The sequence below is a fragment of the Oncorhynchus keta genome, chromosome 25 (genome assembly GCF_023373465.1).
Source record: "Oncorhynchus keta strain PuntledgeMale-10-30-2019 chromosome 25, Oket_V2, whole genome shotgun sequence".
Classification (NCBI taxonomy): domain Eukaryota; kingdom Metazoa; phylum Chordata; class Actinopteri; order Salmoniformes; family Salmonidae; genus Oncorhynchus; species Oncorhynchus keta.
The window spans coordinates 15,221,216-15,237,654 of record NC_068445.1 but is presented as its reverse complement, the minus strand read 5'-3'; positions in this window follow the sequence as shown (position 1 = coordinate 15,237,654).

Below are 16,439 nucleotides of genomic sequence, written 5' to 3'. Positions count from 1 at the left end.
CGACGCTTTTTATGGATATATTTAAGAAATGGCTTTCTTCTTGCCACTCTTCCATAAATGCCAGATTTGTGCAATATACGACTGATTGTTGTCCTATGGACAGAGTCTCCCACCTCAGCTGTAATCTCTGCAGTTCATCCAGAGTGATCATGGGCCCCTTGGCTGCATCTCTGATCAGTCTTCTCCTTGTGTGAGCTGAAAGTTTAGAGGGACGGCCAGGTCTTGGTAGATTTGCAGTGGTCTGATACTCCTTCCATTTCAATATTATCGCTTGCACAGTGCTCCTTGGGATGTTTAAAGCTTGGGAAATCTTTTTGTATCCAAATCCGGCTTTAAACTTCTTCACAATAGTATCTCGGACCTGCCTGGTGTGTTCCTTGTTCTTCATGATGCTCTCTGCGCTTTTAACGGACCTCTGAGACTATCACAGTGCAGGTGCATTTATACGGAGACTTGATTACACACAGGTGGATTTTATTTATCATCATTAGTCATTTAGGTCAACATTGGATCATTCAGAGATCCTCACTGAACTTCTGGAGAGAGTTTGCCGCACTGAAAGTAAAGGGGCTGAATAATTTTGCACGCCCAATTTTTCAGTTTTTGATTTGTTAAAAAAGTTTGAAATATCCAATAAATGTCGTTCCACTTCATGATTGTGTCCCACTTGTTGTTGATTCTTCACAAAAAAATACCATTTTATATCTTTGTTTGAAGCCTGAAATGTGGCAAAAGGTCGCAAAGTTCAAGGGGGCTGAATACTTTCGCAAGGCACTGTATGTTGAATTTAACACAAGTGCTATGAAAAAAGAAATGAGTAAAAACATCTGAAAATGTAGCCTAAGTCATAAAGTCATAATGTTTCCATGTGTTGTGTATGTGCACGGCACACTGAGAGCAAAAGAATGAAAAGAATTCAGGCTACATAAATCAACCTTGTGTTTCAGATCATAGGACACTTACTCTCTATGTCCTTTATGTTATTTCCAACATATCCTGTTACTAATTTCCTCCCACAGTTTTCCATTTCCTGTGTGAAGGATCACCTGTACAGAATGCACTGGTTCCCTGCCTCATGCTTAGACTGGAAAACAGGAAAGAGGGTTCAAGGGTGTCCAACATGTTGGCTACTATTCATACACACAGTCATGTGAATCCCAGCATGGCAGTACTCCCAATTCTCAGACCAGTAAATGGTGTTTTATTGAGCTTCCTTGCATGAACACTGCCAGAAATTTTAACTCCAATGTTGAATGAGGTACAGTCATATTTCTCAGATATTCCATACTGCCAGGACATGCTGTTTTGTCAGCATGTCCATTACCTACAATCAGTCACATTGGCTTAGCCCAATCAATTAGCAGTTATCACTATGGTTCCCTGTTCTAAGGGACTTCATCTAATGTGTTCTGATATGACACGATGATCAATAACATGGTGCCCTGTAGGGTGTCCCCTTGACCATGTGCATCTCAGACAGCCAGTCACTTCACTATACAACTGGGGCTTGCTCGCTCGATTGTGGAAGCATGCAGATTTATGCCTGAGTGATGCTAGCTAGCTCCTGCATATTTGACGAAAGCCTTGTTTGCATATACCCTCTCTTTCGCTGCATCTTCCTCTCCCCCTTTCCCGCTCTTCCCCTCTCCATTTTTTTGTAAGCGTCACTTTAATATGTATGCAAATGGTTTGTGCTCCATGCGTTGATTGTGTGGCCTCCTGTAGTCAGTCAGTCAGGCGGTAGGTGTGGGGAATGGATTTTGTATTCATGAGACTGCATCAGTCTCTACCAGCTTAATGCGAGGGACTGTGACTGGCAGAGGCTCTGTAGTGCAGCCAGAGTGCACTCTTACTGCCTCTCTGTGGAAGTTATGCTAGTAACAAACAATAGAGGCAATCTTGTGTATGCCAATGCACTATTGCCACTATACTATTCTTTCCACTTTGATACCGGCCTTTGTGAAACAGTTACTCACTGTATCAGTACAGGACCCTCCCTATACCTGTAGATCAGGGGTCTTCAACCTTTTCTTCCCCAGGGACCCCCGCCGAGGCAAACTGGTGACCCAGGAACCCACATCATATTATGTGAAACAATTATATATATTTTTTCATATCTTTTCTTATTATCAGGTGAATGATAATGGCAGTGAGAAGTAATCAACATTTTAAAATGAATAGATTTAGAGATTGTTTTTCATTATTTTGAACTCCCCGCATTTTAATTGGGGTGGCAGGGTAGCCTAGTGGTTAGTGTTGGACTAGTAACCGAAAGGTTGCAAGTTCAAATCCCCGAGCTGACAAGGTACAAATCTGTCATTCTGCCCCTGAACAGGCAGTTAACCCACTGTTCCTAGGCTGTCATTGAAAATAAGAATTTGTTCTTACCTGACTTGCCTAGTAAAATAAAAAGAATTGGAAGAGAAATTTTAAACTAACATAGCTTAATAGCTAGAAAAAGGTAACTCCAAAGACATTTTTGCTAAAATCAGCTGTTTCGCTGGTTAAGCAAAAGTGAGCCATGTGTTGGAAAAAATGAATGTCCAAGTCAAGAAACATTACCGGTAGCCGTGAACACTTGCCTTGACCTGTCCTTGGGATAGCTACAGATTGTAACACCAGATCATGTAATTTAACCCAAAACAATTGGTATCTATTATACTGGCTGTAACAGGTTTGCCAACACAAAATGTTGCCAGATATTTTTCAACTAACCTTGTATTCAGTGGTGTAAAGTACTTAAGGAAAAATACTTTCAAGTACTACTTAAGTCGTTTTTTGGGGGGTATCTGTAATTTACTATTTATATTTTGGACAACTTTTACTTTTACTTCATTATATTTCTAAAGAAAATAATGTACTTTTTACTCCATATATTTTCCCTGACACGTGAAAGTACTTGTTACATTTTGAATGCTTAGCAGGACAGGAAATTTATCAAGAGAACATCCATGGTCATCTCTACTGCCTCTGATCTGGCAGACTCACTAAACACAAATTATTTGTTTGTAAATTATGTCTGAATGTTTGCCCCTGGATATCCGTAAATAAATAAAAAAACATGAAAATGGTGCTGTCTGGTTTGCTTAATATATGGAATTTGAAATTATTTATAATTTTACTTTTGATACTTAAGTATATTTAAAATATATATTTTAGACTTTTACTCAAGTAGTATTAGATTGGGTAACTTTCACTTTTACTTGAGTAATTTTATATTAAGGTATGTTTAGCTTGTTTAACTTAGTATGACAATGGTTACTTTTTCAACCATTGCTGGTATTGGCGATACCATCTTCGTCCTCGATTCATGGAAACAATAGTCTCATAAAATGTATGTGTCCAGTTGCCCCCCATTTGAATTTAGAAAATTCTCTGTTATTTCAATAAATAATGGTTTTGCTCCATGAAGAAATCCAACAATGTGTAAGCAGCCATCTTATCTACTTCAAGTCTTCTCTCAATGATCGAGACAGGTGTCTGTCATGACATGCGGAACTTTGGGGTGGAACCACCTACCTATAAAATATTGGAATTATACTGAACAAAAATATAAATGCAACATGTAAAGTGTTGGTCCCATGTTTCATGAGCTGAAATAAAATATCCAATCAATGTAGCAATGTAGCAGAGAACTGGAAGGAAAGGCAGCCAAAGGAGGAGTTGCATTTGGGGATGACCAGTGAAATATACCTCCTGGAGCGTGTGCTACGGGTGGGTGCTGTGATGGTGACCAGTGAGCTGAGATAAGGCGGGACTTTACCTAGCAAAGACTGATAGGTTACCTGGAGCCAGTGGGTTTGGCGACGAATATGAAGCGAGGGCCAGCGAACGAGAGCATACAGTTCGCAGTGCTGGGTAGTATATGGGGGGCTTTAGTGACAAAACGGATGGCACTGTGATAGACTACATCCAATTTGCTGAGTAGAGTGCTGGAGGCTATTTTGTAAATGACATCGCTGAAGTCAAGGATTGGTAGGATAGTCAGTTTTACGAGGGTATGTTTGGCAGCATGAGTGAGGGATGCTTTGTTGCGAAATAGGAATCCGATTCTAGATTTTATTTCAGATTGGAGAAGCTTAATGTGAGCCTGGAAGGAGAGTTTACAGTCTAACCAGACACCTAGGTATTTGTAGTTGTCCACATATTCTAAGTCAGAAGCGTCCAGAGTAGTGATGCTAGATGGGCGGGCGGGTGCGGGCAGCGATCGGTTGAGGGGCATGTTTTTAGTTTTACTTGCATTTAAGAGCAGTTGGAGGCCACGGAAGGAGTGTTGTATGGCATTGAAACTTGTCTGGAGGTTTTTAACACAGTGTCCAAAGAAGGGCCAGAAGTATACAGAATGGTCAGAAGTATACAGAATGGTATCGTCTACGTGGAGGTGGATCAGAGAATCGCCAGCAGCAAGAGCGACATCATTGATATATACAGAGAAAACTAGTCGGCCTGAGAATTGAACCCTGTGGCACCCCCATAGAGACTGCCAGAGGTATGGACAACATGCCCTCCGATTTGACACACTGAACTCTATCTGAGAAGTAGTTGGTGAACCAGGCGAGGCAGTCATTTGAAAAACAAAGGCTGTTGAGTCTACTGATAAGAATGTGGTGATTGACAGAGTCGAAAGCCTTGGCCAGGTCAATGAAGACGCCTGTAGAGTATTGTCTTTTTTACCAAAGGCGGTAATGATATCGTTTAGGACCTTGAGTATGGCTGAGGTGCACCCATGACCCACTCGGAAACCAGATTGCATAGCGGAGAGGGTATAGTGGGATTTGAAGTGGTCAGTGATCTGTTTGTTAATAACTTGGCTTTCAAAGACCTTAGAAATGCAGGGTAGGATAGACATAGGTCTGTAACAGTTTGGGTCTAGAGTGTCCAGATTTAGGTGTCCAGATTTTGCAGCTCTTTCAGAACATCAGCTATCTGGATTTGGGCGAAGGAGAAATGGGGAGGCTTGGGCAAGTTGCTGTGGGGGGTGAAGAGGTGTTGACAGGGGTAGGGGTAGCCAGGTGGAAAGCATGGCCAGCCGTAGAAAAATGCTTATTGAAATTCTCGATTATCGTAGATTTATCAGTGGTGACAATGTTTCCTAGCCTCATTGCAGTGGGCAGCTGGGAGGAGGTTCTCTTATTCTCCATGGAATTTACAGTGTCCCAGAACTTTTTGGAGTTTGTGCTACAGGATGCACATTTCTGTTTGAGAAAACTAGCCATTGGTTTCTTAACTGCCTGTGTATATTGGTTCCTAACTTCCCTGAAAAGTTGCATATCACGGGGGTTATTCGACGCTAATGCTGTACGCCACAGGATGTTTTTGTGCTGGTCAAGGGCAGTCAAGTCTGGAGTGAATCAAGGGCTATATCTGTTCTTAGTTCTACATTTTTTGAATGGGGCATGCTTATTTAAGATGGTGAGGAAAGCACTTTTAAAGAATAACCAGGCATCCTCTACTGACGTAATGAGGTCAATATCCTTTCAGGATACCCAGGCCAGGTCGATTAGAAAGGCCTGCTCGCTGAAGTGTTTTAGGGAGCGTTTGTCAGTGATGAGGGGGGGTTGGTTGACCGCGGACCCATTATGGATGCAGGCAATGAGGCAGTGATCGCTGAGATCTTGGTTGAAAACAGCAGAGGTTTATTTAGAGGGCAGGTTGGTCTTAGGGTTATACCTGGTAGGTTGCTTGATAATTTGATAATCTGAAATGCAATTCAGGTGTGTGCTTAGTCACCTTTTGTACTTCCTGTTTACCCATGACTGTATGTCCACGCACTACTCCAAAACCATCATCAAGTTTGCTGACAACAGTGGTAGGCCTGATCACCGATAGTGATGAGACGGGGAGGATGTCAGAGACTTAGCTGTGTGGTGTGGTGCCATGACAACAACCTCTCCCTCAAAGTCAGTAAGACCAAGGAGCTGATCGTGGAGCTCCCTGCCACCCAGGACTTCTATCAGGGGGTGTCAGAAGAAGGCCTGAAAATTTGCCAAAGACTCCAGCCACCCATGCCATAGACTGTTCATTCTGCTACCGTCCGGCCATATGGTACCGGAGCATCGGCTCTGGAACCTACAGGCGCCAAGACAGATTCTACCCCCAAACCATCAGAATGCTAAATAGCCATCAATCAGGCCTTTATGGTTGAGTGGCCAGACGGAAACTCCCCAAATACAGGTTTGCCAAGCTTGTAGCGCCGTACCCAATAAGACTCAAGGCTGTAATCGCTGCCTAAGATGCTTCAACAAAGTACTGAGTAAAGGGTCTGAATACTTATGTAAATTATATATTTCAGTTGATTATTTTTAATAAATTGGAACACGCTGTCATACAGGTCGATCCAGAGCATCCCAAACACGCTTAATGGGTGACATGTCTGGTGAGTATGCAGGCCATGGAATAACGGGGACATTTTCAGCTTCCAGGAATTGTGTACAGATCCTTGAGACATGGGGCAGTGCATTATCATGCTGAAACATGAGGTAACGGTGGCAGATGAATGGCACGACAACGGGCTTCAGGATTTCGTCATGGTATCTCTGTACATTCACATTGCCATCGATAAAATGCAATTGTGTTCATTGCTGCAGCGTATGCCTGCCCATACCATAACTCCACCGCCACCATGGGGCACTCTGTTCACAACGTTAATATCAAAGTGGCCTTTGATTGTCCCCAACACAAGGTGCACCTTTGTAATGACCATGATGTTTAATCAGCTTATTGATATGCCACACCTGTCAGGTGGATGGATTATTTTAGCAAATGAGAAATGCTCAAAAACAGGATGCAAACAAATTTGTGCACAACATTTGAGAGAAATAGACTTATGTGTATGGAACATTTTTGGGATCTTTTATTTCAGCTCATGGGACCAATCCTTTACATGTCTTTATCTTGAAATTCTTTGTGGTCTTCTTTGTGGTCTCTGTTCCACACACTGCCAGCTGACACCACAATACATTTGCTTTTGTCCTTTCCAGCAATGCATTCAGAACAATCCCTACGGGGCTTTGCCTTTTGTGACTGACCACTGCTGGTGTTGGGTGTGCTGTTCACGCCTATGGTTCATGCTCAGCGTTTGGATTTCTTCCCTGTTAGCTACTGATACCTTGTGATAGCGATGCACAAGCTAGGGCTCTTTGAAACATTGCCAGCTACTGGCAGCATTTACCTGCCAGATTCAGAAGCTCAGAAAACTCAATTAGAAAATTCAACTTGAAAACCCAATTTGATCTTTGACCCCAAAAAAGTAAAATAAAAAAATAAACATCATTTGATGCTTTTTCTTGTATTTATTTAGTTTTGCAGTGAAATATACATTTTCGTGTAGTTTTTTAAATGTTTGTTATTTCAGTTTACAGCATACTGACACAACACAAACACACACACATACATTTTTACACTCATCATTTGCTGCTGCTACTCTGCTCTTTATTTTACTCTTATTATCTATCCTGATGCCTAGTTACTTTGCCCTGCCTTCAAGTACATATCTACCTCAAATACTGCACATTGATCTGGCACTCCCTGTATTTTGCTCCATTCTTGTGTATTTCCTCTTGTGTTACTATTTTTCTTTATATTACAATTTTTTTAAACTCTGCATCGTTGGGAAGGCCTCGTAAGCAAGCATTTCATAGTTAAATCCACACCCACTGTATTCGGTGCATATGACAAATACAATTAGATTTTGAAGCACAGTGATAACACATGTATCTGTTGTATAAATAAACAAAATATCTGACATTGTATTGTCAATTGAACTTTGCTGAAGTTTTAAATGGTTTAAAGCGCAGTAATTGTCACGCCCTGATCTGTTTCACCTCTCTTTGTGCTGGTCTCCACCCCCCTCCAGGTGTCACCCATTTCCCCTTATCCCGTGTACTTCTACCTGTGTTCTCCGTTTGTCTGTTGACAGTTTGTTTTGTTTCTTCAAGTCAACCAGCGTTTTGTGTCTCAGCGCCTGCTTTTTCCACTCTCTCTCTTCTTGCCCTCCTGGTTTTGACCCTTGCCTGTCCTGACTCCGAGCCCGCCTGCCTGACCACTGCCTGCCGACCTGTACCTTTGACCCCCTCTGGATTACAGACCTCTGCCTTACCCTGACTCTGCCTGGCACCCGGTACTGTTGCCCCACTTCTGGTTTACTGATCCCAGCCCTGCCTTCACCTGTCTATTGCCTGCCCCTGTTGGAATATTAACCTATTGCTTATTCGACGTGGTCTGCTTCTTACCGTACCTTCATACCTGATAGTAGTAGACATTTGGGTGACAACTAAACCAAAAATCTGACATTGTTTTTCCATTGGAATTTGGTTGTGCTTTTATTGTAGATGGTTGAAAGCATAGTGATAACACATTGTAATTTAACAAACTTCTGGCTGTCTTTTTGACTGTGAATAAAGGTTGAAATATCATTGATCAACATCTCAACCAAATATTCCACATGTTAAAATGAGGTGGTGTGCTCAGTAGGGTAGAACTCAATTGAACAGAGCAGGAGACACATCAGGAAGATGTTTGACTGCTTCAAACACTTTGTCTAAACTGGGTCCAGATGTGTCCGTCAGTCAGTGGGCTATTCTCCTGTATTGCCCTTCATGTTTTAGATTTAAGACCTCTGTCATTGACAGTGATGTGGTTTATCAACTCCCTTCATGTCAGAAACATACAGAAATTAACACATTCATCATTTGACATATTTCCTCTCAGATGTCAAGTGTGTCAAAACATAATGCTCTCATACAACCATAAAAATAGTCCTATGATATATCAGTCCTCTGTTGCTTACTTATTACAAGCTGTCTAAATCTAAGACAGCCAGATAAGATCGTGTGTGCATGGCATATGGAAACCAATATACAGGCTCCTTGACAGACCTTAAAGAATGGATACTCGATTGTGATATTTTAGCATAGTTCGTTGAGAACAAAAATCCCAGAAAACACATAGATGGATTAAATAAACCAAGGAGGGAAATTGTGCTGATCCGCCATGTCACTGTTCCTGTTACCCTAACCTCATCTTTTGGCAAGACTGTGGTCCTTCAGTGATTGGTGTGGATTTAAAGCACATATTATTGGTCTGCTGCCTGGGACCCCAGGGGATGAAGATCACTCTGCGAGAGGTGGACTTGACGAGACAAGGTCAGGTCATCTGTCAAAGATGTACCCTAACCCATCTCATCAGACGCCCACTTCACCAGAAGGCAAGAATCAATCATGTCCTGTTAGCACTGGATGAACGTGTTCAACCCATTTCCCAAAGATTCATGTGCTTACTCAGCAAGGCATTTGGATCAGGAATTAATGTTTTCTGTCAGGTAAGCTCTCTCATATTTTGTATTTGTTAGATCAAACTAATGTTAGAAAGCAAAGTAATAATCATACACTGATATTACAATAAAAATTGCATTGAAACACTAATACATATACAGTGCATTTGGAAAGTATTCAGCCCCCTAGATTGTATCCACATTTTGATATGTTACAGCCTTATTCTAAAATGGATTACATTGTTCCCCCCCCCCCTCATCAATCTACACACAATACCCCATAATTACAAAGCAAAAACAGTTGTTTTTTTTTGCAAATGTATAAAGAATTTAAAACAAAGTATTCACACCTTTTATTCAGTACTTTGCTGAAGCACCTTTGGAAGCGAATACAGCCTGTCACACCTGTATTTGGGGAGTTTCTCCCATTCTTCTCTGCAGATCCTCTCAAGCTCTGTCAGGTTGGATTGGGAGCGTTGCTGCACAGCTATTTTCAGGTCTCTCCAGAAATGTTCAATCGGGTTAAAGTCCGGACTGTGGCTGGGCTACTCAAGGACATTCAGAGACTTGTCCCGAAGCCACTCCTGCATTGTCTTGGCTGTGTGCTTAGGGTCATTGTCCCGGTCTGAGGTCCTAAGCACTCTGGAGCAGGTTTTTATCAAGGATCTGCACTCGATTCCCACAGCATGATGCTGCCACCACCATGCTTCACCGTGGGGATAGTGCCAGGTTTCATCCAGACGTGACGCTTGGCATTCAGGCCAAAGAGTTGAATCTTGGTTTCATCAGACCCGAGAATCTTGTTTCTGAGAGTCCTTTGGGTTACCTCCCACACCAACACGCTTCTCCCCCGATTGCTCAATTTGGCTGGGCGACCAGCTCTAGGAGGTCTTGGTGGTTCCAAACTTCTTCCATTTAAGAATGATGGAGGCTACTGTGTTCTTGGGGACCTTCAATGCTGCAGAAATGTTTTGGTACTCTTCCCCAGATCTGTGCATCGACCCAATCCTGTCTCGGAGCTCTGCAGACAATTTATTTGACCTCATGGCTTGGTTTTTGCCTTGACATGCACCGTCAACTGTGTATGCCTCTATTAAGCCAAGTGGTCCAGGTCCTGAGGCAGTAAAGCATCCCCAAACCATCACACTACTACAACCATGCTTGACTGTTGGTATGAGGTTTTTACTGTGGAATGCAGTGTTTGGTTTTTGCTGTCCAAAAAGTGTTGGTGGTAGTGTGATGGTTTGGGGATGCTTTGCTGCTTCGGGACCTGGACGACTTGCTCTGTATCAGAGAAATCTACAGGATAATGTCAGTCCCTCCGTCTGTGAGCTGAAGCTGCAGATCAACTGGGTAATGCAGCAAGACAATGATCCAAAACACACAATCAAGTCTACATGAAAATGGCTAAAAAGCAATAAATGCGAAGTTTTGGAATGGCCTAGTCAAAGTCCAGACCTAATCCCAATTGAGATGTTGGGGCAGGACTTGAAACGAGCAGTTCATGCTTGAAACCCCCCAAATGTTGCTGAGTTAAAGGAGTTCTGCATGGAAGAGTGGGCAAAAATTCCTCCACAGCGATGTGAGAGACTGGTCAACAACTACAGGAAGCATTTGACTGGTGTCATTGCAGCTAAAGGTGGCACAACCAGTTATTGAGGGTAAGGGGGAAATTACTTTTTCACACAGGGGTGTCATGACGTTGCACTCTTTGGGTACAGCAAGCCCCATCCCCCTGTCTCCTACACCCAGGCTGCTGTGGTCAGAGAGAGGTCGTAAATTCCTGGAGGAGATTATCTCCTTATTGTCACGTTCTGACCTTTATTTCCTTTGTTTTTGTATTTATATTAGTATGGTCAGGGTGTGAGTTGGGTGGGCAGTCTATGTTTGTTTTTATATGTTTTGGGGTATTTCTATGTTTCGGCCGAGTATGGTTCTCAATCAGAGGCAGGTGTCATTAGTTGTCTCTGATTGAGAATCATACTTAGGTAGCCTGGATTTCACTGTGTGTTTGTGGGTGATTGTTCCTGTCTCTGTGTTTGCACCAGACAGGACTGTTTTAGGTTTTCGCACATTTATTGTTTTGTTAGTTTATTAATGTATAGTTCCTTTATTAAAGAACATGAATAACCACCACGCTGCATTTTGGTCCGCCTCTCCTTCACCGCAAGAAAAACGTTACACTTATGGCCACAGTATAGAGACAGAGTGCATTTTCATAGAGAACTTTCATAGGAATTTCTTCCACCTCACAGAACTGGAGAACCTACCAACATTTATGTTCTGGAGGTATAAAAGATTGGTGAAGAATCCAGCTACGAACTGGTCCGTTTGGTACAATTTTGTGAAACTCATGGGAGTCAATACGGCCACATTACCATAACGCTGTTTATATAATAGCCTCAGATATGAGGTTTACATCAAATTGTTGTATAAGATGAATGAGTGAAGATGATACTGTTTGTAAAATTGTGTAATGTGATTTTGGACTGTTTAATGAAGGAAACTCCAATTCCCTTTTGAGTTTAACTAAATCAGAGGACCGCCCATGAGCCCAGTTCGGACCTGACGTCATGACACAGCCTTTTTCTGCTCTCCCGAATAAAAACCCCACTTTGAGAATTTCTCAACAGACCATGTTGCTCTCATTTACGAGAGGACAAAGGTTGCAGACCAGCTTACCTCAATAACGAGAGGGCCAAGGTTTGAGTAGATGGCTGAATCTTTTGACCATTCCACATGGTTAAACTCTTAGACTATCGATACTGACATAATAAGAAGAAGGCTTTGATATTAATTACTAGTCTGCAGCTAGGAATTCGGTATCATTGAACGTGAAGACCGACAACCGCCTAAAACATCTATCCATAACTACATGAATGAATGTCACTCTGAACTATCCATTCTAACCATGACAGAGAGGGTGGACAAAGTCTCCAACAGAAACAAACTTTTCAACAGAGACCCCGACGACACACTGAGCGTAAATATATATACTGCTCCAAAAAATTAAGAGAACATTAAAATAACACATTCTAGATCTGAATCTGATCTGAAATATTCTTATTAAATACTTTTTTCTTTACATAGTTGAATGTACTGGCAACAAAAATCACACAAAAATGATCAATGGAAATCAAATTTATCAACCCATGGAAGTCTGGGTTTGGAGTCACACTCAAAATTAAAGTGGAAAACCACATTACAGGCTGATCCAACTTTGATGTAATGTCCTTAAAACAAGTCAAAATGAGGCTCAGTAGTGTGTGTGGCCTCCACGTGCCTGTATGACCTCCCTACAACACCTGGGCATGCTCCTGATGAGGTGGAGGATGGTCTCCTGAGGGATCTCCTCCCAGACCTGGACTAAAGCATCCGCCAACTCCTGGACAGTCTGTGGTGCAACGTGGCGTTGGTGGATGGATCGAGGCATGATGTCCCAGATGTGCTCAATTGGATTCAGGTCTGGGGAACGGGCGGGCCAGTCCATAGCATCAATGCCTTCCTCTTGCAGGAACTGCTGACACAGTCCAGCCACATGAGGTCTAGCATTGTCTTGCATTAGGAGGAACCCAGGGCCAGCCGCACCAGCATATGGTCTCACAAGGGGTCTGAGGATCTCATCTCGGTACCTAAGGGCTGTGCGGCCCCCCAAAGAAATGCCACCCCACACCATGACTGACCCACCGCCAAACCGGTCATGTGGCGAATTTGCCAATCTTGGTGTTCTCTGGCAAATGCCAAACGTCCTGCATGGTGTTGGGCTGGAAGCATAACCCCCATCTGGGGACGTCGGGCACTCATATCACCCTCATGGAGTCTGTTTCTGACCGTTTGAGCAGACACATGCACATTTGTGTCCTGCTGGAGGTCATTTTGCAGGGCTCTGGCAGTGCTCCTCCTTGCATAAAGGCGGAGGTAGCGGTCCTGCTGCTGGGTTGTTGCCCTCCTACGGCCTCCTCCACGTCTCCTGATGTACTGGCCTGTCTCCTGGTAGCACCTCCATGCTCTGGACACTACGCTGACAGACACAGCAAACCTTCTTGCCACACCTCGCAGCATGTGAAATTGATTGTCAATCAGTGTTGCTTCCTAAGTGGACAGTTTGATTTCACAGAAGTGTGATTGACTTGGAGTTACATTGTGTTGTTTAAGTGTTCCCTTTATTTTTTTGAGCAGTGTATATTGATTGCAATTGTTCCCGAATGAGTGAGCGTTCATGTGCAAAGGATTAGCATTTCAATTGTTATAATTATCAACTGTGTATTGTGTTCTCAGTCGACTCCCACTTCCCTTTTGTACACCAAGCCATGATGCTGGTTTATCCCACTAGGGAAACTCCGTTATCATTCTACTGTTTGTTTATGCATTTCTGTGGATTACTTAGTTCGTAAATAAATGATTTAAGACAATTGATGTATGGATGACTCAGTGAAGACTGGGTTTGTGCAGATAACCGACGTTTAGAATGAGACTAACGTGAGGTAAAGAAGAATTCATTAATCAGAAGACTATTGATCAGATACGAAAATATCTGAAAAGTTATATTAGGAAAATTATAATTTTGTAATCTGAATATTTCCTTGGTGCCCCGACTTCCTAGTTAATTACAGTTACATGATTAATCAGTTTAATCGTCATTTGATAAAGATTAATGTTCAGCTTGATTCAGGCGCAGCAGGGAATTTTATTGACCGCGGTTTAGCGCATAGGTTAGGGATCCCCCTTGTTCAGCTTGACAAACCCTTCCCAGTGTACGCCTTAGATAGCCGACCATTAGGGTCAGGGCTAGTCAGGGAGGCCACGGCTCCACTGGGCATGGTTACGCAGGAGGGTCATGAGGAGAGAATTAGTCTCTTCCTCATTGATTCTCCTGCATTTCCGGTGGTGCTGGGGATCCCCTGGTTGGCCCGTCACAACCCCAGGATTTCGTGGCAACAGAGGGCTCTAAAGGGGTGGTCAGAGGAGTGCTCAGGCAGGTGTGTAGGAGTTTCCATCGGTGCTATGAAGGTTGAGAGTCTTGACCAAGTCTCCAACGTGCGCATTCACTCAGAATATGCCGATTTGGCTGTTGCCTTCTGTAAAAAGAAGGAGCCTTGCACTGAGCGCACACCGAGCAGGAGGACACATAAACCCTCACGTCCTTGGCTAAAGTGGCAACCCAATTACCACCTCATTGACGAGGGGATTGTGCAATAAATCTCCTGGTAGGCGCTGCACTTCCCAGGAGTCACAGGAGGAGAGGGTGGCTATGGAGACATACAGATCTGAATCTCTGGGGCAGGGGTACATTCAGCCCTTCATATCACCTGCCTCCTCGAGTTTATTTTTTGTGAAAAAGGAGGGAGGGCTGCGTCCTGACTATAGAGGTCTAAATTCCATCACGGTGGGGTACAGTTACCCGCTACCTCTCATTGACACGGCGATTTAGTCATTTCACGGAGCATGCTTTTTCACAAAGCTGGATCTCAGGAGCGCATATAACTTGTGTATCCGGGAGGGAGATGAGTGGAAGACAGAGTTTAGTCTGGTGGCACCGGTGAGGTGGGAGGTGGAAGCAGACATCAAGCGAGCATTGCGTGTAGAGCCAACTCCACCACAGTGTCCAGCTGGACGGGTGTACGTTCTGCTGGAGGTTCGAGACAGGCTGATTTGGTGGTCTCACATGTACCCCACCTCTGGTCATCTGGGGATCGGTAGGATGGTGCGATGTCTTAGTGGGAAGTACTGGTGGTCCACTTTAGCCAAGGACGTGAGGGTTTATGTGTCCTCCTGCTCGGTGTGCGCTCAGTGCAAGGCTCCTAGGCACCTGCCCAGAGGGAAGTTACAACCCCTTCCATTTTATTTTTTATTTATTTATTTTTTTAACCTTTATTTAACTAGGCAAGTCAGTTAAGAACAAATTCTTATTCTCAATGACGGCCTAGGAACAGTGGGTAAACTGCCTGTTCAGACAGATTTGTGCCTTGTCAGGTAGGGGGGTTTGAACTTGCAACCTTCCAGTTACTTGTCCAACACTCTAACCACTAGGCTACCCTCCACAGCGGCCTTGGTCACACCTGTCGGTTGATTCCTGACCGATCTGCCTCCGTCACAGGGCAACACCACAATCCTGGTCGTTCGATCCTGGATCGGTTTTCTAAGTCCTGTCGTCTCCTCCCTTTGCCCGGTCTCCCTATGGCCCTACAGACTGCGGAGGCCCGGTTTACTCACGTCTTCCGGCACTACGGGGTGCCTGAGGACATTGTTTCTGATCGGGGTCCCCTGTTCACGTCCAGGGTGTGGAAGGCGTTCATGGAACGTTTGGGGGTCTCAGTCAGCCTTACCTTGGGTTTTCACCCTGAGAGTAATGGGCAGGTGGACAGAGTGAACCAGGATGTGGGTAGGTTTCTGCGGTCTTATTGCCAGGACTGGCCAGGGGAGTGGGCGAAGTATATCCCCTGGGCAGAGATGGCCCAGAACTCATTCCGCCACTCCTCTACGAACCTTTCGCCCTTCCAGTATGTGTTGGGCTATCAGCCGGTTCTGGCACCATGGCATCAGAGCCAGACTGAGGCTCCTGTAGTGGACGATTGGGTGAGGCGCTCAAGGGAGACCTGGGAGGCCGCCCACGGGTACCGAGGGGCGGCAGAATGCAAGTGATGACCGCCACCGCAGTGAGGCCCCGGTGTTCGCACTGGGTCTGGCTCTCGACCCGAAATCCCTCCGCCTGCCCTGCTGGAAGCTGGGTCCGCTGTTTGTGGGGCCCTTTAAAGTCCTGAGGAGAATAAACGAGGTGTGTTATAGGTTACAGCTCCCCCGTATTACCGTATTAACCCCTCATTTCATGTGTCTCTCCTCAGGCCGGTGGTGGCTGGTCTGCTTCAAGAAGCTGAGGTGCTGGAGGTCCCCCCGCCCCCCCTGGACATCGAGGGGTCGCCGGCGTATGCAGTTCGGTTCATACTGGACTCGAGACGTTGGGTGGGGGACCTTCAGTACCTCGTGGATTGAGAGGGGTACGGTCCAGAGGAGAGATGCTGGGTGCCGGTGGAGGACGTATTGGACCCACCTATGCTGAGGGAGCTTCACCGCCTCCATCCCGGATCGCACTGCACCTCGTCCTCCGAGTCGTCCTCGAGGCCGGTGTCGGTGCGCTGCGGGGGTAGCGCGTCGGGGGGATACTGTCACG